Genomic DNA, 22,472 nt, shown 5'->3' on the forward strand with positions numbered 1-22,472 from the left:
TACCTTGGTCTGCTAAAATTTATGCTCTTCACTCACTTCCTCTTCAAATAGTTTAAATTCCTGAGGTTACATAGTGGTGTTTTCTCTTCTATGCTGTGAGGCTCTAACTCTTTAACCCTGTGAAAACCACTTATTTTTTAAAGATGCTGATTTATTGAGGGACACAGTCACTTGAATCCTAGGTGCTCAAAGTTTTATTATATTTCTCACTGCAGACATTGGAAAATTATCATTTTTGAATCACAATTGAGTGAAAATGGCCCATTGTTTGCCTTGTATTATTTAGACTCAAATATTATTTTTTGGCAAAGTAGAGAATAAAAGTAATTTCAGGAGAAAACTAAGTGATTTTCCCCCTTTTCATTTGAATTTGGCTATATATATATATATATATACACTAACTCCTATGATTAAAGTTCTAACAGCAGAAATGTATAGGATATTAAAACTCTCGTAATAGTTTTAACAGAGAAGCATATTCATGGCATCATCAAATCTCTTGAAGACATTTTATTTTAACATGTAGACAGATTCATTCATTTATTGATCCATTCAACAAATTAGACTGTTAACTGGTTTCAGGCTTTCAGGATTTTCCATCCATGCTTTAAATCAGGGGTCAGCAAACTATGGCCTGCAGGCCAAATCCAGCCAATTTCTTGTTTTTGTAAATAATGTTTCACTGGAACACCACCACCACCACCAACCTCATTCATTTACGTATTGTCTCTGGCTGCTTTGACACTACAAAAGAGTTGATTAGTTGCAACAGAGCCCGTATGGCCTGAAAAGCTGAAAATCTTTACTATATAGCCCTTTAGAGAAAAACTTTGCAGGGAATTCCAGTTTCAGCTCCAAAATATAAAGATCTTGGAAGTTGTCACTCCTGTCCTTATAACTCCTGTCCTTTCAGTTGAGGACACTGAAAGTCAACAACTTTTCGAGGACCTCTCAGAGAACTAAGGTTACAGGACAAACTGCTAACCCCAAATTTAGAGAGACAGGTGAATGTAGAGTCATTGTCAAGATTTGTTTACCTGGAGCAGAAGCCACTGGGACCATGAACTGATAGGAACACTTAAATGGTAATCTTCACTAATTGCTGGAGGCTGAATATGGACTAGCATGAGAATAAGAAAATCCTGAAGTCTTAGGGGGCTCCCAGACTTTCATGGAATTTACCTCTAGAAACATCAGCAGTGTGAAACAGTAAGAAAGTTGTCCTTGAGGTTCTGGCAAGGAGAGGAGAAAAGTAACCATTATGAAATATGCCCAGAGCGTTCTCTATAACAAAGGCCTTGTCCCACATGGGAAAAGGACATTCTCTCATTCCAGCTACCTTTAGCTTTCCTGTCTCACTCAAAGAGAGTAAGCTAAGGAACACTTGTGAAGGTCACAGCCTGGGGACACAGGTCCAATAAAAAACTGATATTTAATCATAAGGTAATAGCATGATTTCCCTCTCCCACCCCTTACCACCACATCAAACAGGAATCTAGTATAATAACAGTGAATTAAGGTGAATGAGCTGCAAGACACAGACTTTCTCTGAGAAGGAGTATTTAGGGAAGCCCAAAGTCTAGAGAAGAGACAAAGACAAAGGCACAAGAAGAATTTGAATCCTCTGGCCCCTACAGCTGCAACAAATATTAAACACAGCCCAACCCCTAACCAGATTAACATAATGCTAAAAGCCTATTTCTTTCCATTTCTATTACTCAATGAATCATGCCTAGCTTTCAACAAAAATTTAAACGGCATTCTAAAAGACAAGATAAAATGTTCTGAAGAATATATGAACAAGATAAAATATTCTAGGCAAGTACCAGAACAACACTCAGATATGAAATAGATGTTGGAATTATCAGACAGGGAATGATTAATATCTTAAGGGTTCTAATGAAAAAAGTAGATAACAAGCAGAAACATGGGTAATGCAAGCAGAGAAGTGGAAACTCTAAGAAAGAATCAGAAGAAAACACTAGAAATTATAAAAAGCACTGTAATGGAAATAAGGAATGTCTTTGACAGGGCTGAGTAGAGGACCAGTGAGCTTAAAGATAGGTCGATAGAAACTTCCCTAATGGAAATTCAAAGAGAAAAAAAAGAATGAAAAGTCATAACAGAATATTCAAGAACTGTGGGACAATTTCAAAATGTATAACATATATGTAATTGGAAAAGGAGAAAGAAGAAGGTGAAGAAAGAAAGACTAGAGCAGAAGAAATTTTTGAAGTAAGAAGACTAAGAATTTTCCAAAATTAATGACAGAAACCAAACCACAGATCCAGGAAGCTAGACATCAAACAGGATGAACACCAAAAATATCATACTTATTTATATCATATTTTAAACTGATAGAAAAGAAAAGGCAAAGAAAATTTTGAAAGAAACCAGAGGGGAAGAAACATCTTACCTATAGAAGAACAAGGATAAGAATTACAGTATACTTCTTGTCAGAAACCATGCAAACAAGAAGAAAATGGAATGAAATATTTAAAGTGTTGAAGGAAAAAAAACACCAACACACGATTCTATATCCAGAAAATTATCCTTCAAAAGTGAAAGAGAAATAAAAACTTTCTCATACAAACAGTAACTTAGAGAATTCATGACCAGCAGACCTGCCTTGCAAGAAATATTAAAAGAAGTTCTTCAGGGAGAAGGAAGATGATATAAGTCAGAAACTTGGATCAAAATAAAGAAAGGAAGAGTGTCAAAGAAGGAATAAAGGAAGACAAAAAATTTTATTTTTTACATTCCTTATTGAACTAAAGTATAATTCTTTGTGTAAAGTACTACTAGTAACAATGGATGGTAACAACGGATAAGTGAACTGAATGACAGCAATATCATAAAGGAAGTGAGGGAGGAATTGAGAATACTTAGTTATGACATACTTGCAATACAACTGAAGCACTATAGTGTTATTTGAAGGTAAATTTATGTTAGTTAAAAATATATATAGCAAGCTCTAGAAAAACTGCTAAAACTTTATAAAAGTAAATATAATTGATATGTTAAGAGTGAAGATGCAACAGAATCATATAAAATGATCAATTAAAAGCAGAGAAAGCAGAAAAAAGAAGAGCAAAAAGGAAATGAAAATAAAATCAATAGAAAGCAGTTATAAATATGGTAGATATTAATCCAACTACATCAATAATCACTTTAAATGTGAATAGTATAAAAACATCAATTAAAAGACAGAGATTGTCAGAATGGATTAGAAAAAAGACTCAACTATATATTGTCTATAAGACACCCACTATAAGTATACTCAGATAGGTTAAAAATAAATCGATGGAGAAATATATACTATACTAACACTAATAGAAAAAGGTGGAGTAGCTACGTTAATTTAAGATAAAACAGACTTCAGAATAAGAAAATTAACAAGGATAATGAGGGCACTACCTAACAAGAAAGAAGAAAATTCTCTAAGAAGAGATAGCAATAGTAAATGCCTACGTACCTAACAAGAGAGGGTCAAATATATGAGGCAGAAACTTTCAGAACTGAAAGAAGAAATAGAGACTTCAAGATTTGCCTCTGTCAGTAACTGATAGGTCAAGCAGCCAGAAAATAGGTAAGAATAGGTTGATCAACTTGATCTAATTCACATTTATGAAGTACTTCTTCTAACAACAGCAGAAAACATATTCTTGTCAAGTTCACATGGAACATTCTTCAAAACAGAACACATGTTGGGCTGCAAAACACACATTAACAAATTAAAAGAATTGGTATCATACTCTGAGTCATACTACTCAGACCACAATGGAATTGAATTAGAAATCAACAACAAAAAGATAGCTGGAAAATCCTCAAATATTAGGAAATTAAACAACATACTTCTCAAAACCACAAGAGTCAAAGAAGACTCAAGAGAAATTAAAAACTATTTTGAACTAAATGAAAATGAAAAGACAACTTATCAAAATTTGTGGGATGCAGTAAAAGCAATACTTAGAGGGAAATTTATAGCAATAAAAGCATATATTAGAAAAGAAGAAAGATCTAAAATCAATAATCTAGGTAAGTGTCTGCTTTAGGAACATGAGAAAAAAGAGCAATTTAAGCCTAAAGCAAGAAGAAAACAAATAATAAAAATGAGAGCAGAAATCAATGAAATTGAAAAAAGGAAAACAATAGAGAAGATCATTGAAACCAAAAGCCGGTTTTCTAAAAAGATGAAAAATGTGGATAAACCTGTCCAGTCTAACCAAGAAAAAAGCGAGAAGGCAATAAATTACCAATATTAGAAATGAAAGGGGACTCATCACTACTATTACCATGGACATTAAAAGGATAATAAAGGAATATTATAAGTAACTCTATGCTCCCAAATTTCATAACTTAGATGAAATCAACCAATCCATTGAAATACACAAACTACTAAAATTCATACAATGAGAAATAGATGATCTAAATAGGTATACATCTTCTACAGAAATTGGATCAATGATTAATATCATTCCAAAAAAAAAGCATCAGGCTCAGATGGTTTCACGTGTGAATTCTACCCAATATTTAAGGAAGAAATGATACCAATTCTCCACAATCTCTTCCAGAAATTAGATGCAGAGGGAACACTTCAGAACTCACTCTATGAGGCCGGCATTATTCTAATACCAAAACCAGATAAAAACATTATAAGAAAGGAAAACTAAAGACTGTTATCTCTCATGAAAGTAGACAAAAAAATCCTCAAAATAATATTTCACAATGTATAAAAGGAATTTAACACTATGGCCAAGTGAGATTTATTTTAGCTGGGTGAAGGTAGTTCAATATTTAAAAAGTCGTTAATGTAATACACCACATCAACAGGCTAAATAAGAAAAATCATATTATTATATCAATTGATACAGAAAAAAATTGGATAAAATTCAATACCCATTCATGATAAATACTCTCAGCAAACTGGAAATAGAAGGGAACTTTCTAAATCTGGTAAAGAACAACTACAAAACACCTACAGCTAATATCATACTTAATGGTGATAAACCAGACACTCTTCCCCCAAGATTGGGAAGAAAGCAAGGATGTCCTCTCTCACCTCTCCTATTCAACATTATACTGGAAGTCCTAATCACTGCAAAAAGACAAGAAAATTAGATCAGTGTTATACATATTTGGAAGGAAAAAATAAAACTGTCTTTGTTTGCAGATGACATAATTCTGTAGAAAATTCCAAAGGATAAAAAAAAATACTCCTGGATCTAAAAGTGAGTATATATCAAAGGTGCAGGATACAAGTTTAATATACAAAAATCAATTGATTCCAGTGTGTGAGCAATGAACAACTGGAATTAAAATTTTAAAAAATACCATTTCCAATAACACTAAGAAAAAATGAAACAATTAGGTATGTCTGAAAAAAATTGTATAAGTTGTACATGCAGAAAACTACAAAACTCCAAAGAAAGAAATAAAAATGATCTAAATAAATGGAGAGATATTGTATGTTCATGAATTGGAAGACAATATTATTAAGATGTCAATTCTTCTTAAATTGTTCTATAGATTCAATAAAATCCCCATCAAAATCCCATAAAGACTTTTTGTAGATATTGACAATTTGATTCTAAAGTTTATATAGAGAGACAAAAGACCTAGAATAGCCAATACAATACTGAAGAACAAGAATAACTTGGAGGACTCACACTACCCAATTTCAAGACTTACTATAAAGCTACAGTAATCAAGATGGCATGGTATTGGTAAAGTAATACACCAATAGATAAATGGTTTTTATCTAGAGACTAGAGACCCCAGAAATATACCCACACAAATATAGCAACTGATCTCTGACAAAGGATTAAAGGCAATTAATGACAAAAGGATAATCTTTTTAACAAATGGTGCTGGAATAATTGGGCATCCATATGCAAAAATAATAATAGTAATAATAATGAATCTAGCCACAGACCCAACACCTTTTGCAAAAATTAAATCAAAGTGGATCATAGATTTGACTAGAAAACAGAAAACTATAAAACTTTTGGAAGGAAATGTGGAAAATCTAGGTGACCTTGGGTTTGGTGAAAAGCTTTAGATACGACATCAAAAGCCTAATCTATAAAAGAAAAAAGTGGATAAGTTGAACTCAATTGAAATTAAATACTTCTGCTGGGCTAAAGATCTGAACAGACACCTTAACAAGAAGATATACAGTTGGTAAATAAGCACATGAAAAGATGCTCAATACCATTTGTCATTAGGAAATTGCAAATTAAAACCAAAATGTCATCCACCATATACCTATTAGAATGGCTAGATGAATAAATTCTGAGGACCTAATGGACAGCATGGTTAAATTAGTTAACAATACTGTATTGTATACTTGAAAGTTACTGAGAGAGTAGATCTTAAATATTCTCACCACACACACACACACAAAGGTAACTATGTGAGGTAATGGATGTGTTACTAACCTTATCGTGGTAATCATTTCACAATATAAATGTATATCAAATCATCATATGCATACCTTAAACTTACACAATGTTATATGTCAAATATATCTCAATAAAGCTGGGGAAAATAAAGAATGGTTAGAATAAAAAAAACTGACAATACCAACAGCTGGTGAGGATGTGAAGTAACAGGAGCTCTCGATCATTGCTGTGTAATGTTACAACCATTTCTGAAGACAGTGTTGTCCAAAGCTAACCATAGCCTTCCAGTGATTGTGCTCCTAGTATTTACCAAATTAATTTGAAAACTTATATCTACACAAAAATTGGCATGTGAAGGTTCATAGCAGCTTTATTCATACTTGCCAAAAAACTGGAAACAAACAGGATGTTCTTCAATAGGTGAATGAATAAACAAAACTTGATACATCAATATAATAGAATATTATCCAATGATAAAAAGATATGAGCTATCAAACCATGAAAAGACATGGATGAATCTTAAATGCATATTGGTAACTAAAAGGAGCCAATCTTATTCCAATCCTAAATGATTCCCAAATATAAGACTTTCTGAAAAAGGCAAAATTATAGAGATGTTAAGCAGTCCAGTGGTTTCCAGGGTTGAATAGATGAAGCACAGGTGATTTTTTACGGAAAGTGAAACTATTCTCTATATGATATCATAATAGTGCATATGTGACACATGAATTTATCAAAATCCATGAAAATTTACAGCACAGAGTGAACCTTAATTTGTCCAAATTAAAACCAAAATCATTTTGGAGGTCTAGGAATTCCAGGATACAATGCATAATGTGACAAAATAATCTGTGCTACAAATGTATGAAACAACTTCACTGAAGGAGGAGGAGGAAGGTGGAGACTTAAGATACTTTGGAAATTAGCAGAATCTGTGAGATTAAAGGCAAAAGAAACTGTACATTTTCATTGCACTCTGGTTGATAAAGTTTTTTCCTATGGAGGTATGGGTTAAGAAATCTGATACTACCACATATGTATACTGGAATTGAACAATGAAGTAAATAGATGGCAGATGGTGGGAATTAGGTTTCACACTATTGGAGTGGGAGTTTACTGATAAGCAAGTAAAAGAAGTTAAAATGATTTTCATGGTAATTGATTAGAGCTGGGGACATCAGTATTAATTCGTGTTCAGATTGATATAGATACAGATGGTTACATAGAAATAATTACAGATATGTACATACACCTAGATTGGGATACAGATGTGTGTTTCCTTACTCTGACAGTTGAGAGAGCATAGAAGCAATGACACCTCAGTAGCAATTAGCACACCTGGCACCCAGCTCTTGGTTTCTAATACCATTCTCTGATAAACGGAACCAGGGTTCCTTAGAGAAATGGCTGATTATAGGATTTGGGCAGGTGAAATAGATGAGGCTGGAGCATCTTATAGTACCAGAAAGTAAACAAGTAAGAAAAAAAGAAAAAAGCCACCCACAATGATTTGGATATGTCAAAGGGACACAGTGGCCAACTGAAAGAGCTTCAAATGGCCAAAAGATGAAGCAATTTGAGCAAATAAGTAAACAAATAGATACATAAATATTGGATTATAACCTAAACTATAATATAAATATCCACAAGTCTATTCTGAATATACATGATTGAGTAAATAACTAAATGGAAAAGACAAATCTCCCATGCAGAAGAATTCCAACTAATTTATGCAGATATTCCACCCTCAATTTATGCAGCATTACTCTCTACTTCTTAAGTATCAGCTGCGCATGGTGACTTCCTTTCAAAAATTGTAGTATAGAAAATATAGAAAGAGGGAAAGAAGAGTAACTTTAGAATGGAGACAAATACTACTTCAGTCAGGTGGTCAAGAACAACATCAACAGTGATAAGTCATATTGATAGTATATTATAGCCATGATATTATGTGATGAAGATAACACTTTACCTCTGTGATCTTCCTTTCAAAAACCTGTAACCCCAGTCTAATTATAAGAAAACATCAGACAAATCCCAACTGAGGAACATTATACAAAATATCAGATCAGTAATTCTCAAGATTCTCAAGGTCATCAAAAACAAGTGAATCTGAAGAACTGTCACAACTTAGAGGAGCCCAAGGAGACATGGTGACTAAATGTAATGTGGTATACTGGATGGGATCCTGGAACTGGAAAAGGACATTAGATACAAACCAAAGAAATCTGAATAAAGTATGGACTTTAATTAATAATAATATATCAATATTGGTTCATTAATTATAGCAAATGTACCATACAACGTAATGTATTAATAACAGGGGAAACTGGGTGTAGGGTATATGGGAACTCTCTTTGTAATTTTTCTGTACCTCTAAAATTGCTCTAAAGTAAAAAGTTAAAAAACAACCAACTTGGTGACCCCACGTAAGTGAAAGAAAAATGGAAGTGATTGGTTTGCACTTCTTTTCGGGGGAGGGTAAAAAAAAAGTGAATTTGTTAAAGAAAGATAACAAGATGGTTTCAGATTATTCCCAACTATTGAAGAGTCAATTTAAGCCTCAATTCCTCTCCATGCAAAATTAATTGTCTTTTGGCGTAGGAAGACAGCATATTGCATGGCATAGGAAATTGGAAAGAAATATTCAAAATATTATGATGTTCAACCCAAAACATTACTTGCAAATATTTGATAGGGATTTGATACATATATCCTCTACTTTAAAAATTGCAATTTAAGTTCTTGATTTTTATTCTATTTGAAGAAAAGAAGTATTTGTTTATAGAAATGAATTCTTATCAAGAAATGGAATTAAATGTGAATAAGGGACCCTTTTGATGGAAGGCAAAAATTGAAAAAAAAAATTATTGCATGAGGTAAAAGCAATGGAAAATTCATTGCTTTTTAGAAGCAACCCCACAGGGTTAATTCCTCCATGGTGCTGAAGGCTTTTGCTTTGAAATTCATTTTATTGACCTAAAGCTTAAATTGCAGGGTGACTCAAGGATAATTGACAGGAGGGAGAGAACATCATGCTAGCATTGTCACGTATGCCCTCACTCATTCCCTTGTTAAAAGATGCATTATGTAAATGTATCCTCCACTGAATTTTGCCAGCATTTTTTTTGTCCCTGGTAAAGTATTACCCATGTTTGTCAAGGAGGAGGGATAAAAATCCACCCTTTCAAATGGTTCAGTGATTATGTCCCCACACTTTAATTTCTGCGTGAAATTCAAGCCCACATAAAATGTTTCAAAACCTAAAAGTGGTTTTACTTTATACTTGACTTATGTGTATAATGTGGGTTTAGAAAAAATAAAGTATATTTAGAAGCAGAAAATAGATGTAATTAGACTCTAAAACATGTTTCTTTAGTGAAGTTCTTTTTCCAAAGTTACCTTGGAGCTGAAAAATCAATCTCCATCACACCAGCCAAAGAAATGATCAATTATCCATCCAGTTACGTATACGTCAACCAAAGCATATAGAAAACACAGATAGGGATTTGTGAAGAGTTGCAAGTAGCAACAGCATGTTAGATAATTCATTAATTAGAATCCAGATTACTCTTCAATTAAACACTATGAAAATTATAGGAGAAGCAGTGGTCTTCTATCTTTGATGGAGTGGTTAAAGTATTTATCAATGAAACAGATTCCCATGAATCCTTCTTACAAAGCATATAAGAAAGCATTGCTGCTGGAAAGAGTAAAAAGAGTAGTGGGCTTTTATGAAAAACAGATACAAATGATGAATAAATTATAAATATCTGTGGTTTACCTTTGAGCTGATGGTTATCCATGCTTTAATATTCTCTGTTTTAAGGCCATAGAGAGAACCCAATTAATATGGAGGGACACATAAATACTAATTCGAAAAAATTCACTATGTTCTTGGGTTTTGGAGATAAAAGAAGCTTCTTTATTTGCGGTGTGTTTTCCTCGCGTTAAGGGAAAAATAGAATCCTGTTTTATAGTCTTAAAATCTCTCATTTTTACTCTTTTAGTATCAACGTGTTCAAAGAGAAAGTAACTTGAGTGAAATAAAGTTGATGGCCCTGATCTCAAGTGACTTTTAACCTGTGTTCCCCAGAACCCAGAGCTATCCTGCAAGCATGTTTTCTTCTAAACCTGAGCATGCTCCATGTAAAACAGCTAGCTCTGAATGAATCAGAAGTGTATCATTCTAGGACATACACATTTTTGGAGGGACTTGAAAATTAAAATCCTGAATAAAACTTTTGTCAGTTTCATTTATATTTGAGCAGTAAAGTGATTTGAAATGCTTTCTTATAGCAAAAGAATGATTAAACCTCTTTATCTTCACTTTTAAAAAAAGAGGGATTTAACTAAATGTAGGTACATGTTCAGTGTCAAAACTAGTCAGGCAAGGAGGGAAGGGCTTATTAACCAGAGGTAATTGACACGGGCATTAGTTTCACATAGCTGTGGAGTCAAGCCATGTGCCTTTCCTGGGCACCCTTCTTCCCTCATTGCTCAGTTCATTAGCATGCAGCTGGAAAGTATCAGCACAGAGCATGGCAAGGCAGACAAAGAAACGACTCAAGGGAGATTTAAACTCCATGACTATACATATTCCCATAAAGTTTAAAGAACATAACTACTCACAGCAGGGCAAAACCCCACAGTTTTCTTTCAGTGAAGCAATCCACATTACCCCTGTGGCTAGAATGATGAGAAAATGAATTTGAAAATATCTGCAGAATGGTGCTGATATCTTTGATCAAGAAATAATAGCAGGAATCCCTTTCATCTTCCCAGATCTACAGCTTGTTCCTGATACAAAGTGGCCTAGTGAGGTTGTAACAGTAACATCAGACTGGAGAGGCCTGGGTTTAAGGCTTATACGCACATTTCTTAATCACAACTGTTTCTCTGCAGTGAAAGAAAGCAGAAGACAGTGGCCATTATCAGAATATTCAAATTCGCAGAACCAATTTTGCTTCATCTGGATATTTTGAGAAAAAGCATCACTTCTTTTTAAACTTCTTACCACTAGCAATAACAGTTATCATGTATTGAGTGCTACTATGTGCCAGGCTGTGTGCTATGGGCTTTAGGCACATTATTCATCTAACCCTTACAAAACTCTAAGAGGAAGGTATTATGATAGGCATTTTACAGATGAGGAGACAAAGGTTAGCATTCTTTCTCACGTGTTTTATAGTTAGAAGTGGCAGAATCTTACTAAGTCCTAGGTGTGTGTGTCTGCATCCAACGTTCTTCATTTTACAGATCTATCTAGTTGCCTAAATTTTTCACATTTTCTCAAGTGTATACACATCTGTGAAATAGCAGAAAATGTATTTGTTCTGGCTTGGTCAAGTTAAAACATGCAGCTGTGGACAACTAAGTTACTATGGCTTGATGGTGGTAGCAACATGAGTAATATCCAGAAATACTGGTTGAAATGACTGGAAGTAACCTCTGGCAAAGTCGTCCAATTGACTTTTGTGATACCATGGCCTCATTTATCCTTTTACTGACTGATTTCACCCAGAATGTAGCTTACATTCCTTCACCTAAACAATGAGCACAACTCTGACTTGTTTTCTCCTATTTCTACTTCCTTGGAATGACTCTAGATTTATTTCCCTGGATTACAAAGAGAAATGGACAAGGCACTTTTATCAGAGGCCAACTTAATTACTTTTAGAAATAAGTGGACAATATAAATATGAATCAATAATGGTGGAGGGCCTTATTGGAGCAATAAGCAAATAATTTCCAAATTTAATAGGAAAGAAAATTTGGCTTTAGTTATCCAAGTTCGTGACTATGTTATTTTGATCAAATTCATCACATAACGACTTGCTTGTTTTCTATTTTGCCAGTAGCGTCATTAGAGCAGCTATCAATAGAAAACTTGGGAAAGCTACAAAACTATTTTTTTGGAGATATTATAAGTTAATGTGGAGAATTCATTCATTCATTCTACAAATATACTTGAGTGCTTTCTATGTGGCAGGCACTGTTCTAGGTGCTGAGGATGCACTAGTAAACAAAACAGAATAATCCCTATCCTCACGGAGTTTACATTTTGATGAGGGAAGGTGTATAATATTGCATATCAGATAATATTAAGTGCTTTGAAAAAGTTAAGTCAGAGAAGAGAGGTCAGGAATGTTGAGGGTAGGAGTAATTTTAGATAGAGTAGTCTGGTAGTTTTAAAACATGTCTGCAAATCCTTTGACACATTTCCCATGGAGAGAAGGATCTATATGTCCCATCCCCTTGAATCTGGGCTGGTCTCTGTGACTTGCTTGTAACCAATAAAATTCAATGAAAGTGCAGTTACACGATTCTTGAGGTGAGGCCGTAGAAAGCAATGTGGCCTACAACTGAGTCAGAAGAGTTTTCCCAAATGCACCCTAGGAGGTGGTAGAGCCTACCCCACCTTTGAGAATCACTGGTCAAGACCTTCTATTGGCTTGAATACACTGTGGGTAATTTCTTCTTGACTTGAGTGAGGAAAGTTCGTTTTCACCCACTTAGAGCAATAATGTAATGGCTACATGTTTCTGTCTATTCATCTCTAGGTGGCTGCCAATCCTGACAGTGGAAGATAAGGAGAACTTAAGTAGAACTGGCTGTGGTTAGTCTTTGGGGGAAGCTTGTGCTCTATACTCTCTTAAGTATACTTTGTTAAATATTCAGAGCTTTCTCCACCTGCCCAGCAGTCGTCTCTCCTCCCATGGGGTTTGGCTCATTCTCCAGACACAGATGTACATCTTGAAAGATGTCAAGTTCCAATGGCATTTTCTTCTTTCCACTTACAGCCAGGAACATAGAACTTGCTCTATGTGTTTCAAGGGTGAAAAGTTTTAATACAGGAAATGAGAAACTTTTAGAACGTTGGAAGCTCTAGGGAAGCAAAGTTTAGGGAAGCGGTCAGCAAAAGTCTCACTATGAAGCACCCAAGCAGTGGTTCTTAAGAACTAACTTGGAAACTGCTACAAGGCAAAGAATCTCTGAGAGATGCCAACAACCATCTTAACTTGCAGCAGTAAGGTGAGTAGTTCTCAAGAGCTCCCCCCAGAAGCTCTGTGAATTTCGTGTTTGTTCACACCTCTCCCAAAATCTCCTCGATCTTTCTTTTTGGCAGACTCAACCCTGGAGCAAAACATAGAGACAGAATTCTGGAAAATGTAGTTTCCATTTTCTTCTCTGCAATGCACTAGGAGAAGTTAGAAGGGGGTGGTAATGGAGACAAGTTGATAACAGACAATCCAACCCTCTTGCTTCATAGAGCCTTTGTTGTGATTAAGTGAAATGATGTACATAAAACGATGGAAGAACATGCAAGTGGAATAAATGTTAGCTATTATTAGTATATTATTATTGGCATTTGCATGCCTGAGGAGGAAGGTTGATATGATCCTGTCATGTCTTGATATCTTTACTTGTAAGTAGAAATTTTGGCCAAAAACTCAGATTCCTTCTCTCTTAGAATTATACCTTCCCCTTTAGCCCAGATTGAGGTTCTTTTCTAGAAGAAGATTACGGGATACATATATACATGAATTAAATGTAACTTTCAAAGGAAATTAAAACGCCACTATCCGAAACTCTAAGCTGATATAGCTTAGGACTTTGCATACTAATTCAAAGATATGGAAACATTTCATGAGTCTACAAAAAAAGAGAAGCAGTTGGGAAATTATAATTGGAAAATTATAATATCGCTTTTACTGACAGAAAATATTTTCTAACATCTCCTTCAAATTAGCAAACAGGTATTTAATATAAAGTGTTTAAACTCTTTTAAGATGTTGTATTTATTTTTTTAAGTTAGGGAAATAAAAGTAAAGACAGACAAACAAATGTTACTTTTCAGTTTTAAAGGAGAAGATAATGCATGAATATGTCATTCATCTGAAACTGGACACTTTTTATGCTTGAGAATGTATTTTATATTTCTCCACTCACATGAGGTAAGCATTAACTGTGAATTTAATGGGAGCTTTCAGAATGTTTCAGCGAATGCTTCATACATAACTTAAAGGTATTCATGTAATCAAGTTTTGCACCAGAATTATTCCCTTAGTGCTAAGAAGGGCATGATCTGACATTTGGTTTGGAGAATATGACCCAGAATGGTCAACACAGTGTTGCGATTTCTGCTCTTTTGAATCTTTGTTACTTTTTTTGAGTATTCAAAGCAATTATAAAATAAAACAAATGAAGATAGTTTGGGAGTTATAGGAAACTCAATTCAGTAATTGAAAGCAGAGTGATGTTTTTCCTCATGGCAGTCTCTTGCAGAAACGTTCCATGTCTTTAATGGATGGAAAACGTGGACTAGATTTCATTGGTCTCCTGGGATTAAAAAAGTCAACATTCCTACCATTCTAACTGTATCAAGACAGTCTTAAAGATTATTCTGCAGGCTGGCCAAAGAGTCACTTTGCTGTTACTTTTGCATCTTGAAAAAATATCCATATTTGATATACTATAAAATAAAAGGTGATGCAGAATGCTGCATTTATTTTAAAAACTCTTTTACAAGCCTTGGACCTTAATATTCTTTATTCAAGTGCAGAAACACTGCTTTACGGGAACTATATTCTAAAGCTGCTTATGTTTAGTTCAACTGCTTTCACAAATAATATCTTTTTCAAGTTGTGGTTACTTCTAGAGCTAAAGGAAAAGGATATTAGTGAAAAAAAGAAAGACACGCAGGGAGCTTCACTTGTGTGGTAATATTCATTTTATTAGACTGGGTCATAGGTACATGAGAGTTTTTTATTATTATGTTTTTACTCTATGTATATAATTTTCTGTTTGAAATATTTTTATGATTAAGTTTCTGTGCTATTGGTTATAGACATCTTTCAGTTTAATAGGTGATGCCAAACTGTTTCCTAAAGCAGTAATATTAATTTATACTTCCATGAGCAGTGTATAAATGTTCCAGTTGTTTCACCAAAACTTGACATAATCAAACTTTAATTTTTTTGCCAGTTTGGAGAGTAGAAAATTGTATCTCTAGATGTCCTGGTAAAATGGCAGATTGAAGATACGCTTTACATGTACTTTTCCCCAAAGTCAACTTAAACATCAGTAAAGGATTTTTAAAAGCATAAATTCACAAAGAGAAATTGAGTGAAAGAGAAGACAACAGAAAGGAAATTTTAAAAGTGTGAAACCAGAATGATGAGCAGAATTTTTCTCTGCAGACCCAAGAAAGCTGAATCCTAGGGTAGTGGGGATAGGCAAGAAGCAACAGATGTATACTGAGTAATAAGCAATCCTAGTATTTCTGGAACTAGGAGTGTAGGTGAGACTGAAAACAGAAGGATATGTTAGAATATAAAGCACTTACATTTCCTAGATATCCTCCTATCATTAAGGCTGGTGAAGAACACTTTTGGCATCCCAGGAGATAATTAAAGGGATAATCATCTATGATTTGAAGAAATAAAAATACAGAACCCAGAAGATATTAGACACAGCTGGGGGCAAAGATATAAAACAACAACACAAGTGGATTAAGTGAAAGTCTACATGCTGAAAATGAAGCTCCCTACTCATTTCCCCAAAATCTGGCATCAAGGGCTATATCCTCAATACCGTAGATTAAAGGATTATTTTCTGAGGTTTTGGATCAGGAAAAGAAGAAAGGACATAAAACCATGATATCAAGGGTTCTCCACATAAGTGGCCCAACTTAGACTTGCCTATAATAACGTCACAGTCAATAATTGCCACCCTACCTCATCAGAATTTTTAGTTAGTTTAGATGACTGAGAAACACAAATAAGAATTACGAGATATCTGAGAATATTGATATTGAGCCTCTATCATGAAAGAGAGAGACAAAATGAATAGACAAGAAAATATCTTGTAGGAAATAGAAAATATACAAGCAGAAGAAAAATTAACTAGATATTATATTCTGCATATATGAAACAAAAACAGGATGCTATTTAAAAATAAAAGAATGTTGAGAAAATAAAAATGAACTTTTGGAAACTAAAAATACGATAGAAGAAATAAAAAAACAATTGAAGAGTTGAAAGTTCAGGTAAAGAATATCTACCATAAAGTTGAGCAAAAAGACAAAAAACATGCAAAATAGAAGAAAAACAAAGAGGTAAAAATTAGGTGAAGAGAACCAGTTATTGGAATAATTTGAATCTCAGAAAAAAGTCAAGAAAATCGAAGACAGGAAATACTCAAAAGTGATCAAGAAATTTCTCCTGAACAGAAGAATATGAGTTTCCAGATTGAAAGGACCAAGTAACTTCCCAGCAGAGTGGATGAATACTGACAAGCACAATCATGAAATTTCACAACACAACATGGGGAAGATTTCACGACCTTTAAGGCAGAGAAGAATTGGGGATCAGAATGGCATTTGGCTTTTTACATGTAAGACTGGAAGCTTGAAGATAGGCAAACAATAACTTCAATTTGCTTAAATCAAACTTTTTATTTTTAGATGATTGGGGATTTACATGCACTTGTGAAAAATAATACAGAGATCCCGTGCATCATTTACCCAGTTTGCCCCAAGGATAATATCTTGTAATGCAATAGTGCAATATCATAACCAAGACATTGACATTGATTGGTTTTACCAACATTGTTCAAATTTCCCATTTTACTTGTACTCATTTGTGTGAGTTTGTGTGTGTGTGCCTATATTTACTTCTATTCAAATTTATCATGTGTAGGTTTGTGTATCCACCACCATGGTCAAAATACAAAACACTTCCATCATTACAAGGAAATCATGTTCCCCATTTATAACCAAATTCACCTCCCACCCACCCTTCCCTCAGTCCCTGACCCCTGACAACCACTAATCTGTTCTCTACTTCTTTAATTTTATCGTTTTAATAATGTTATATGAATGAAATCGTAAAGCATGTAATATTTTTGGATTGACTTTTTTCACTCAGTATAATTCCCTGAATATCCATCTAAGTTGCTGTGCATAAAAACAGTCTTGTGTTTTTAAATTGCTGAGTAGTATTCCATGGTTTGGATGCACCACAGTTTGTTTAACCATTTACTTGTTGAAGGACATCTGCGTTGTATACAGTTTTGGCTGTTACCAAAAAACTTCTGTGAATATTTGTTTACATAGGTTTTTGTTTGAGCATAGATTTCCATTTCTCTGAAGTAAATGCCAAAGAGTGCAATTGTTGGGTCATATAGTAATTGCAGGTTTAGTTTTTATAAGAAACTGCCAAACTGTTTTCTAGAGCGGCTGTGCTATTTTATTTTCCCACTAGCCATGTATGAGACATCCAGTTTCTCCAAATACTTATTAGCATTTGGGGTTGGAACTTTAAAAATTCTAGCCATTCTGCTAAGTGCATAGTTATATCTCATTGTGGTTTTAATTTGCATTTCTCTAATGGCTAATGAAGTTGAATATCTGTCCATGTGCCCATTTGCCATATGTATATCCTTGTCAATGAAAGTTTGTTCATGTCTTTTGCCCATTTTTTAATTGGATTGTTTGTTTTTTAACGTTGAGTTTTGAGAATTCTTTACATATTCTGGATACTAGTCTTCTATCAGAGAATGGTTTAAAAATATTTTCTCCAGTCTGTAGCTTATCTTTTCATCCTCTGAACAGGGGCTTTTGTGGAGGAATAGCTTTTAAGCTTGAAGTAGTCATATTTATCAATTTTTCCTTTTATAGATCATGCTTTTTGTGTCAAGACTAAGAACTCTGTGTTTAGCCCTATATCATGGAGATTTTCTCCTATATTTTTATTTTCAAATGTTTTATAGTTTTAAGTCTGTGTCCATTTTGAGTTAATATTTGTATAAGATGTAAGGTTTAGGTTGATGTTCATTGTTTTTTTTTTTTTTGCATATGGACGTCCGATTGTTTCAGCACCATTTGTTGAAAGGCTATTCTTCCTCTATTGAATTGTTTTTGCCCTTTGTCAAAAACACTTTAGGCATATTTGTGTAGTTTTAGTTTTAGGTTCACTTTTTTATTCTATTGATTTATGTTTCTATCTGTCTGCCAGTACCACACTGTTTTGTTTACTGCACCTATATGGTAAGTCTTAATATAAGATAAAATTATTCTTCCCACTTTATTCTTTTTCAAGACTGGTTTAGCTAATCTTCTGCTTGTGTCTCTCGATAACAATTTTAGAATAAGCTTGTCAATGTCTACAAAAAACCTTGCTGGGATTTTAATAGGAATTGCTGTAAACTTATAGATCAATTTGGGGAGAGTTGACATCTCTACTACATTGAGTTTTCTAATCCATGGATAATAGTATGTCTGACTTAAAATTTTTGAGGGAAAATATTTACAACCTAGGATCCTATGTCTAGTTACGTATTAGAATAAAATACATTTTTAGACTTCTGGTTTCTGGTTCTGCATGTAAGGAGCTTGGAAGTTGCTACTCTGTTCTAACGAGGAAGAAGGTGAGCAAACTGAAATAGCAACTATTCTTCTCAGATCCATAAGAGAAGTTAGGTCACAGGGCAAACTACTGACCCCAAATTGGAGAGACTGACAGGCAAATACAGTGAATCACAACTTACCAGAGTAGAAACTTATGAGCTGAAACCTCCGTGGGCACCAGTGCCGGAGCAGGAAAACCAGAACTATAATTGATGAATTGCTGGAAGCTCAGAATGGACAAGTCTGAGAGTTAAAAACTCCAGGAAGAGTGAATTCATAGAGGGCCTCCCACACTTTAGTGAATTTTACCTCCAGGAACTTGATCAGGTTCTCATAGTAAATGTCAGAGAAAAATCCCCTCAGGCTTCTGGCACGGGGAAGGGAAAAGGAATCATTTTGAAATATGCCATTTTGAAACACACCTGGGGAAGAGGAAGAGGAACCATTTAAAAATATATCATTTTGAAAGATGCCAAAGGAACCAGTTTGAAATATGCTCTGTTTTTCTTTAAAAAGTCTATCCTCAGGACAAGCTAATTAACCAGATTCTATCCTGCTGGGGTTTTACATAGCCTAACTGACCTGGGGGAAGGGAAATACTCAACTCCAGCCCACTCTAGCCTTCCATGTAGGAGAAGGGAAATACCCAAGTTCAGCCCACTCTAGCCATCCTGTCTCACCTAAGTAGGGGAAAAAACTGAGATACACTTGTGAAGTTCATAGTCCACAGGCATAGGCTTGCTAAAAGACTGAAACCTAATCATAGGACTACAGAACACTTCCCCTCTCCCATACCTTACCGCGACATTACTAAAGGCCTACTTACAGCAGTTCCTTTTACCAAGTACATCATGTCTGGCTATCAGGAAAAAATTATAAGACATACAAACAGGCAAAATACAGTTTGAAGAGAGAGAACAAGCATCAAAACCAGACATGGCAGGGATGTTGGAATTATCAAACCAGGAATTTAAAACGACTATTATTAATATGCTAAAGACTCTAATGGATAAAGTAGATAATCTGCAAGACCAGATGGCCAATGTAAGCAGAGAGATGAGAATACTAAGAAATAACTTTTAAAAATGCTAGAAATCAAAAATACTGTAACAGAAATGAAGAATGCCTTTGATGGGCTTATTGGTAGACTAGTAAAAATCTCTGAGCTTAGGGATACATCAGTAAACACCTCCAAAGCTGAAAAGCAGACAGAAAAAGAAGACTGAAAAAACAAACAGAACAGAATATCCGAGAACTATGAGACAACTACGAAAAGTGTAACATTTGCATAATGGGAATGCCAGAAGTAGAAGAAGAAGAAAAAGAAAAAGAAGAAATATTTAACATAATATTTAATATTAATATTTTATATAATATACAAATATTTTATATAATATGTAATGAAACAATAATGACTGAGAATTTCCCCAAATTAATGTTATACACCAAACCACAGATCAAGGAAGCTCAGAGAGCAGTAAGCAGGATAAACACCAAAAGACAAAAATAAACTACATCTAGACACATCATATTCAAACTAAAGGAAATTAAAGATAAAGAGAAAAATCTTGAAAAAAGTCAAAGGAAAAAAACTTACCTAGATAGGAACAAAGATAAGAATTATATCCAACTTCTCCTTAGAAACCATGCAAGCAAGGAGAGAGTGGAATGAAATATTTATAGTGTTGATAGAATAAAACCACCAACGTAGAATTCTGTACTTGTGAAATTATCTTTCAAAAGTGAAGAAGAAATACTTTCTCAGACAAACAAAAATTGAGGAAATTTGTTGCCAGTAGACCTGCCTCATAAGAAATGTTAAGAGAAGTTTTTTAAAGAGTAGGAAAATAATATAGTCAGAAACTCAGATCTACACAAACAAAGGAGGAGCATTGAAGAAGGAATAAGCGAAGGTAAAATAAAAACTTTTATTTACTTATTCTTAATTGATCTAAGAGATAATAGTTTGTTCAAAATAATAATAGCAACAACCCATCCAATTATGTATGCTTATGTATATATCTTGTGTGTGCGTGTGTGTACGTTTATATACTCTTATATATAAGTGAAATAAATGATAGCAATGATACAAGGGACTGATGGAAGAAATTAAGATTATTATAAGGGACTCAAACTACCCATGAAGTGGTATAGTGTTATTTGAAAGTGGACTTGGATTAGTTGTAAATGTATATTGCAAACTCTAGTGCAACCACTAAAAAAAGTAAAATAGAAGTATAACTGATATGCTAAGAAAGAAGAGAAAATGGAATCATACAAATGCCCAATTAAAACCACAGAGTCAGAAAAAGAGTGGAAGACAAAAATAGGAATAAACAACAAGGGCAACAATTAGAAAATAGCAACAAATATGTTAGATTTTATCCAATTATATTATAATTACTTTGAATGTCAATGGTCTAAATGCCCCAATCCATGAATCAATGGAACAGAATAGAGAGCCCAGAAATAAACCTATGAATAGACAGTCAATTAATTTACAACAAAGGGGCCAAGAATATACAATGGGAAAAGGATAGCCTCTTCAATAAATAGTGCTGGGAAAACTGGACAGTCACATGCAAATGAAACTGGACCACTATCTTACACCATACACAAAAATCACCTCAAAATAGATTAAAGACTTGAATGTAAGACCCGACCAGAAAACTCCTAGAAGAAAATACAGGGAGTAAGCAACTTGACATTGGTCTTAGCAATGATTTTTTGGATTTCACACCAAAAGCAAAGGCAACAAAAGTAAAAATAAGCAAATGGGACTATATCAAACTAAAAAGTTTCTGCACAGTAAAGGAAATCATCAGCAAAATGGAAAGGTAACCTATAGAATGGGAGAAAATATTTGCAAATCATGTATCTGATAAGGGGTTAATATCTAAAGTATATAAAGAACTCATACAACTCAATAGCAGAAAAGCAAACATCTGATCAAAAAATGGGCAGAGGATCTGAATAGATATTTTTCCAAACAAGACATACAGATGGCCAACAGGTACATGAAAAGGTGCTTAATATGACTAACCATGAGTGAAATGCAAATCAAAACTACATTAAGATATCACCTCACACCTGTTAGAATGGCTACTATAAAAAATACAAGAGATAAAGAGTGTTGGTAAAGATGTGGAAAAAATGGAACCCATGTGCACTGTGGGTGGGAATGTAAATTGCTACACGCACTATAGAAAACAATACAGAGAGTCCTCAAAAAGTTAAAAATAAAACTACCCTAAGATCCAGCAATTCTGCTTCTGGGTGTATATCCAAAGGAAATGAAAACAGGATCTCAAAGAGATATCTGTACTCTTATGTTCATTGCAGCGTTATTCACAATAGCCAAAATATAGAAACAGTCTAAGTGTCTATCAATGGATGAGTGGATAAAGAAGATATGGTATATATACAATGGAATATTATTCAGCCATAGGAAAGAAGGAAATCCTGCCATTTACAATAACTTGGATGAGCCTTGAGGACATTATGCTAAGTAAAATAAGCTACACAGGGAAAGACAAATACTGCATGGTTTTACTTATGTGTAGAATCTAAAAAAAAAGAAAGAAGTCAAACTCAAAGAAACAGAGAATAGAAAAGTGGTTGTCAGGGGCTGGGGGTTGGGGGAAATAGGGAGAGAT

This window comes from Equus przewalskii, chromosome X (assembly GCF_037783145.1).
Source record: "Equus przewalskii isolate Varuska chromosome X, EquPr2, whole genome shotgun sequence".
NCBI lineage: Eukaryota > Metazoa > Chordata > Mammalia > Perissodactyla > Equidae > Equus > Equus przewalskii.